Source organism: Arachis ipaensis, chromosome B08, assembly GCF_000816755.2.
Source record: "Arachis ipaensis cultivar K30076 chromosome B08, Araip1.1, whole genome shotgun sequence".
NCBI lineage: Eukaryota > Viridiplantae > Streptophyta > Magnoliopsida > Fabales > Fabaceae > Arachis > Arachis ipaensis.
In genome coordinates this window covers 17,913,699-17,921,335 of record NC_029792.2, presented here as the reverse complement: position 1 = coordinate 17,921,335, position 7,637 = coordinate 17,913,699, and the positions used below count along the sequence as shown (strand labels likewise).

The following is a 7,637-nucleotide window of genomic DNA, read 5'->3' as shown; positions in this document are numbered from 1 at the left end:
CAGGGCGCCGACATCCCCTCCGAGCCCGACACACCATCAGAGCCATCAGAGGAGGAGGAGGATGAGCACGAGGCGGAGACTCATCAGCAGGCAGGCACAGAGCACGCTACACAACAGCAGGAGGCCCCACATCAGCTTGAGGCTTCAGATCCGGAGATCCCAATCCAGTCATTCCCCCCTCTACAGCAGCCAGACTCTCAGCCCACCACCGCCACAGAGACCCCAGTTGCCATCCCTACCAGTGATGACACTCCTTCACACCCGGCTTGATTGAGCATCGAGGACGATGCTTCATTTTAAGTGTGGGGAGGTCGCCATCTCTGGCGTTTATTTTGGTGAACTACTACATACTTTTTCTTTTATTTTGGATATTTTTCTATATTTTTCTCTTTTTCTTTTATTGTTATTTTCTGAGTACTTATACATTGCTACTTGTGTATTTTACTCTACTTTCTGCATTTTGCATTTTTTGTTCATATTTGAGTTATTTAGTTTAGTTTACAATTCTGATTTATTAGTGGATTAATTAGCATAGTTTACCCTTTTTACATAAGATAGTATAGTTTAAATAGAAAAATATAAAAAGGAAGTAAACTAGAAACTTTAACAGAATCAAAACAACCCACACCTTGTATATATAGCATTACATGTTAGTTAACAACATTTCATCAAGGAGAAACATTAAAACTTCAAAGGCTACCCTAAATTACTTTTTAAGAGAATAATGAGAATTTTTAACTAAACCTGCATGACATACATAAGTGATAAATGCTTTTTCAGCTAGAGAACACATAGCCTGCGAGTTTTGAGCTTAACTGTATCGTTACATTCAAACCATAATTTTTATTCCTGTGTGTTCCAACCTTCTTTCTTATTCTGGTGTTCTTTACTTTGTTTTAGTCTATATGTCCGATTATAGAATATAGGTACATCTCAAAATAATGATTGAGGCCATCATTTGATTTTAGCTCACTTACCCCAAATTAGCCTACCTTTTACATCACCCTTGTTAGCCCCCCTTGAGCCTTTTAAAACCCCTTTATTCTATTTAGCCAAATTACTAGCCTTAAGCAGAAAAACAAAAGAAAATCCCAAATGAATCCTTGGTTAGCTTAAGATAGAAAATCATGAATAGAGTTAAATGTGGGAAACCTTTTGGGAACATGGATGATAGAACCAAAAAGGTAGAGAAATTAAAAAGAAATAAAATAAAATTTGGGAAGCATGCTCATGAGAAAATCTAAGTGATTCAATTACCATGTGCATTAAAAAAAAAAGAAGAAAGTTAGTTTTCAAGCATGTAAAATAAGGGGATACAAAAAGAACTCCCCAATGCAAAAAAAAAAAAAAAGCAATGCACATGGGATACAAACAAGAGTTGACACATGGGCATGTGACATCAAAGTGAGAAAATAGGGAGAATAGGTAAAGAAGCATTGTTTTACTAAGTATGTATGTTAGGTGACATCTTAGTCTAATTAAGGATTCACTTATTAGCTCACTTAGCCTTATACATATATCCTTACCCTTTGCCTTGACCCCATTACAACCTTAATTAAAGACCTCATGAGTTTTGGTATGACTATGTTCTATAATTGTCGATTGGTTAGACGAAAAACAAAGTTATAGAAAGGAAGAGTAAAAAGAAGAATAGAGTGATTAACCCAATAAACACTGAGTGATTAGAGAAAAAAAAACACAAAATCCAGTGAGGGTTCAAAAGCTCATTAACATTTATCTCTGATTGTCTTGCAAGTTTTTTTCTCTCATCTCATTTAAGTGCTTTATTATTTGAGGGTTAGCTATACATGTATATATATCTCCTTGAGAATGTGAAATAATTTGACTACATGTAGGCTTTATATATGAGTGGATGAATTAGAATTGCATGACTCATTAGGTAGATGCATTTAGCATAGGTTGCATTTCATAACATTCCATCACTTTAACCTTAATTACTTACCTTGGATTTAGCATGAGGACATGCTAGTGTTTAAGTGTGGGGAGGTTGATAAACCCATATTTCATGAGTTCTTTTGTGATTAATTAGAGTGATTTATTCAACTCTTCACCTACTTATTCACATTAATTTCATGGTTTTACTTTCCCTTCCTTATTATGTCATATTGTGAAAAACATGTTTCCTAAGCTTTAAAAATTAATTATTTTTAATTACCTTTATTTCCATTCGATGTCGTGATTAGTGTGTTGAGTAGTTTCAGATTTTCTAAGGCATAATGACTTAAAGGATGAAAAAGGAAACATACTAAAATGGAAGGGGAAAGCAAAACGGAGCTTTAAAGAAACTGGTATCCACGCGATCACATGGATGACGCGATCGCGTGCCAAGCACGAATCAGCAGCGACGCGGCCGCATGACTGACGCGACCGCGCGCCTTAAGCAGAACGCACATGACACGGTCGCATGACTGACGTGACTGCGTGACAAGGAAAAGCTCCGAATGATGCGACCGCGTGACCCACGCGGGCGCGTGACAGAGGCCACGCACCAGAAATTACAGAATACGCCCCCAGCAAATTCTGAAGCCCTTTTTGGCCCAGATCCAAGTACAGACAGCATAGACCAGAGGTTATAAAGTGTGGGAATGCTTCCATTCAAAGGAGAGCTCGCATATTTTTACCTTTCAATGATTTAGATTTAGTTGAGAGGGAGATCTTCTCTCTCTCTCTTTTAGGATTTAGGATTTCTTCTTGTTTTAAGAGTAACTCTGGATTCCAGGTTTAATGTTCTTTTCTTTTAGTTTTACTTCTATTTATTTATTCCAACATTTGAATTGATTATTATAATTTGATTTAGGAATTCTTCCATGTTACAGACTGTTATTTGAATTAATGATAATTGAGGTATTTTCAGTTGTTAATTTTGAGCATGACAGATATCATTACACCTACTGCTCTTTGAATTCATTTTGGATTTTTTTTAACTTTTTAGCAAGAAGGGCATTGATGCAGGAGCAATAGGAGCATGCCAGTTGGATGTCATTCAAGGAGTCACCCCCCAAAATGTCAACATCTTGAAGCTAGTCGAATTTTTGAAAGGTTGGGCGTTGCTCTTTCTTCTTCAATGGCTAAACAAAATCTTAGGCAAGCTATTGATTTTTTGTATTCTCGCAGCCTTGCTACTTCCGATTCCTATACGCGCCATGTCCTTCACCGCGTTCGAGCAAATGACTTTGTTCAAGCCAAGATATTGCAGTCTCACATACAACTTCACCTTTTCCAACCCAAAGACTCCTTCATCCATAACCAGCTTCTCCATTTGTTTGCCAAATGCGGCAAACTCTCCTATGCACGAGACCTGTTTGATAATATGACCCACAGAGATGTTTATTCTTGGAATGCATTGCTTTTTGCTTATGCTAAGTTGGGTTTGGTTGAGGATTTGTGCACTGTCTTTGATCAAATGCCTTTTCGTGATTCTGTTTCTTATAACACCTTGATTGCTTATTTTGCAACTAATGGGCATTCAGGCAAGGCATTGAAGATTTTAGTGAGGATGCAAGAAGATGGGTTTCAACCCACCCAGTACTCCTATGTGAATGCATTGCAAGCATGTTCTAAGCTATTGGATTTGAAGCTTGGTAAGCAGATTCACAGGAGAGTTGTTATTAGTGGTTGTAGGGATAACACTTTTGTATGGAATGCTATCACTGGTGTCTATGTGCAGTGTGGTGATATTCATAGGGCACGGTGGTTTTTTGATCAAATGACACATAAAGATGCTGTTTCCTGGAATCTTATGATCTCTGGATATGTCAAATTGGGGAATCATGATGAGTGCATTCGATTGTTTAATAAGATGAAGTTATTCGGTTTGAAACCTGACCAAGTTACAACATCAATTGTTATCAATGCTTACTTTCAGTGTGGACATGTGGATGATGCAAGGAGGATGTTCAGTGAAATACCTAAGAAGGATGAGATTTGTTGGACAACAATGATAGTTGGTTATGCACAGAATGGAAGAGAAGAGGATGCAATGATGTTGTTTGGCAACATACTACGTGGAGACGTTAGACCTGACAGTTACACCATTTCAAGTGTGGGCAGCTCCTGTGCCAAGCTAGCTTCTTTGTGTTATGGTCAGGTTGTCCTTGGAAAAGTAATAGTAATGGGTGTTGATCATAGAATGCTTGTGTCAAGTGCTCCTGTTGATATGTACTGCAAGTGTGGAGTTTCTTTGGATGCTTGGAACATTTTTGGGACAATGCCTATTTGAAATGTGATTACTTGGAATTCTATGATCCAAGGTTATACACAAAATGGTTAACCACATAAGCACTGGCTCTTTATGAAAGGATACTTCAGGAAAATATCAAACCTGATAGTATTAATTTTGTGGGTGTATTATCTGCTTGTATCAGTGCTGACATGGTTGGAAAAGGACACGAAAATTTTAATTCAATAAGTGAACATGGGATGACACCAATAATGGATCACTATGCATGCATGGTCACTCTAATTGGTCGCTCTAGTAGTGTTGATAAAGCTGTGGATTTGATCAAATCCATGCCTCATGTACCAGATTACCCCATTTGGTCCACCCCACTCTCTATTTGTGCAAAGAAGGGTGACATCAAGAATGCAGAATTGGCAGCTGGTCATTTCTTTAAGTTGGATCCACATAATGCAGGATCTTATATCATGCTTTCAAACTTATATGCTGCTTATGGGAGATAGAAAAAAGTAGGTGATGTACGATCTCTTATGAATAAAAACAACACAAAAAAGTTTGCTGCTTATAGTTTGGTTGAGGTTGAGAGTGAAGTCCACAAATTTGTTTCAGAAGATCATACTCATTCAGCAGTAGAAAAAATCTATGATGAATTGAACAGATTGATTTCAATATTGCAACGAATTGGGTATAATCGTGATACAAACATTGTTTTGTATAATATCAGACATGAGAAAAAATTTAAATCCATCTCATACCACAGTGAGAAACTTGCTCTTGCTTTTGCTTTAATATGAAAACCCAATAGAATTGCACCTATCAGGATCATAAAGAATATACGTGTTTGTGTTGACTGCCATGTGTTTATGAAATTTACATCAGTCCATATTGGAAAGACAATTATTCTGAGAGATTCAAACAAATTCTACCATTTTTCTGGTGGAAAGTGCTCTTGCAAGGACCATTGATAAAGTCTTAATCCAGATAATGATATCCTGTGCATTTAATTATTTTGAAATAGAATGGTTCTGGAAATAGAAGGGAAAATTTAATCTTTATGTAAACGTGGACTCAATAGATTGGAACAGCTGTATAGCACGGGAATGCCTTTAGAAAATTTCTTAGGATGACACAATGTGTTGGACTAGGAAGCAAGTATACTCTTTGAATCCATTAACCAAGAATGGACCTTGAAGAAAGAGAGTAAAGAAAACTATCAAATCCCCATAACTTGCTTGATCCAGACTAGAGGTTCTTTGTGACATGTAGAACTTGCTTGATTCAGACTTGAGGTTATTTGTGACATGTACTGTGTCTACATGTAACTCAATCTTGTGGCAGTGGTAATTGCTTGCCTCTTAAAGTAAATTTAAATTATGTTCATGGATACACCAAAAGCATAATGTGAAAGATCAAGTTAATTTTGCTTCTTTTTTCTTTCTTGGTAGCTCAATTATAGTGACCATACATCATGCAATTTATGAGAATATTATTATTCCTGTATGAGCCGTTTTGTTATTGCTTCCTGTAACATCCTTTGCGGTGTCAAATTTTTGCAAAATTTTCCAAGAGTGTAACATCCTGTACTTTGTTACATTTGAGAGATACTTAAAGTAAATAACTAACATGTTCTATATGGAAACATTTCCTTTGCCTCTTGCAGTGGTAAAGGAAAATGAAAGGATAATTTGTCGATAACTTTATCAAAGATGAAGATGCAACACCCGATGACCTGAGCATTATTGAACCTACATCCTCAAATTTTATCTGCAATACCAATGCTTTAATTCACTGACAAATCTAGATTCTTGATCTCCCCCACTAAGTGATTCAGGCATTTAACTCCTGCAATGGATCTAATAAACTACGAGATGGTTCCAATGTTGGGTAAGTAATACACTAATGCATCAGTTTCAATTCTGAAATTCAAACCTCACATTCTATCATATTGATATATAATTAAATGCCATACTAGCCACTCATAGTTACATGTCCTATACAAACCAGTACCCTTAATGAAACTACAGGGGCACAGAATTCGTGTAGTAAGAAATAAATGATCAACACATTCTATCAGCTCTAATATTATGTTTGTATGTTCCGTTGGCTCGGAGCTTAACGTATAACAATGCTTCTTTAATTAAAGCTTCTCTTTTACTAAGCATGCGTCTAGCCAATGCCGCGATATTCCTGCTTCTCTTAGGTACTTTTGGGTGCAAGGTCATGGCATTTCTTCTTCCAGATGCGGTCTTTTGGCTGTTGAGTTGATTCCTTCTAGTAATGAAGCATGAAGCATCCAGATCATGTTCTTGCATATTACTCTCTTGAAGGGCAGAGAGATGATTTTCCGAATAGCATTGTTAGTGTCCCTTTGGAATTCACCATACGTGCATAAACCTTTTTTTATCCCCTCATACTTTCCCTTGCTTTTCCTGTCTTGTAAATTTTTTCTGTATTTGTAGTATCAGAGTCCTCCTTTTTCAATACAATTCCTAGACAATAGTGTCTTTTTAATAAGGTTATGTTCTTACTTTGTATGGTATCAGGGTTCTGTTGTGTTCTTTTTTGTAATAAGGTTGTTGTATTAAGGTTCTACGAACTTGGTAATTTATTCGCCTTTTTTTTTAAAATAAATTACAAAAAATGATTTATTATCAGAATACGTTCGATTGAAAAGATTTTTAAATTTGCACAACTTCATTTTGCGGTCTCCTTCCACAAAATGAATTTACGTTGCATCTCCAGCCAAATGCCCATGAAATGACTATATCAAGCCTGGTGAACACGAAGTGGCATTTTTAGTGGAGTGTTTATAAGAATACTACTACTAAATATACTACTACTTTAACAAACTTAGATTGGTCGAATGGTCAGCTTACTCGTCCATTTAACCAAGTGTCGAGGGTTCGAATTCCGTTCTGTGTGTACAACAACTCATTGGCTAGCGGCATACCTGTAAATGGTGCTTAGATCCGTGACAGATTAGTCTTTGGCCTATCAGATTGGGGGATATCGTGGGCAACAAAAAAAAAGTATACTACTACTATTACTACTTAATAATAATAAGCGTAAAGTATTTTTTTTTTGTTTTTGAAGTTTGCTAAAAGTTTTTAAAATACTCATAAGAGTTATTTTGTTTCAATTTTATCCCATAAGTTTTTTATTTGTATTAAATATACATCCGAAGGCTAATTTTTCAATAAACTTAGGATCAATTCAGCAACAATTTTATAAGAATAATCCAACACAAGCAAATTGGAGATAGTTGTCATGTATTATTGCTGAATGAGTCCGAATTTTTTTAAAAATTTAGCTGTCAGAGGTATATTTGATACAAATCAAAAAATTTTTTAGACAAAATAAAACTTTGGGGTATTTTTAAAACCTTTGACAAACTTTAAGAATAAAAAATATATTTTACTATAATAATAATAATGATATG

At 35.9% G+C, this 7,637-nt stretch overlaps 1 pseudogene; it reads left to right on the top strand.

Annotated features, from left to right (window-relative positions):
- LOC107610651 lies at positions 3,039-4,701 on the top strand (annotated as a pseudogene).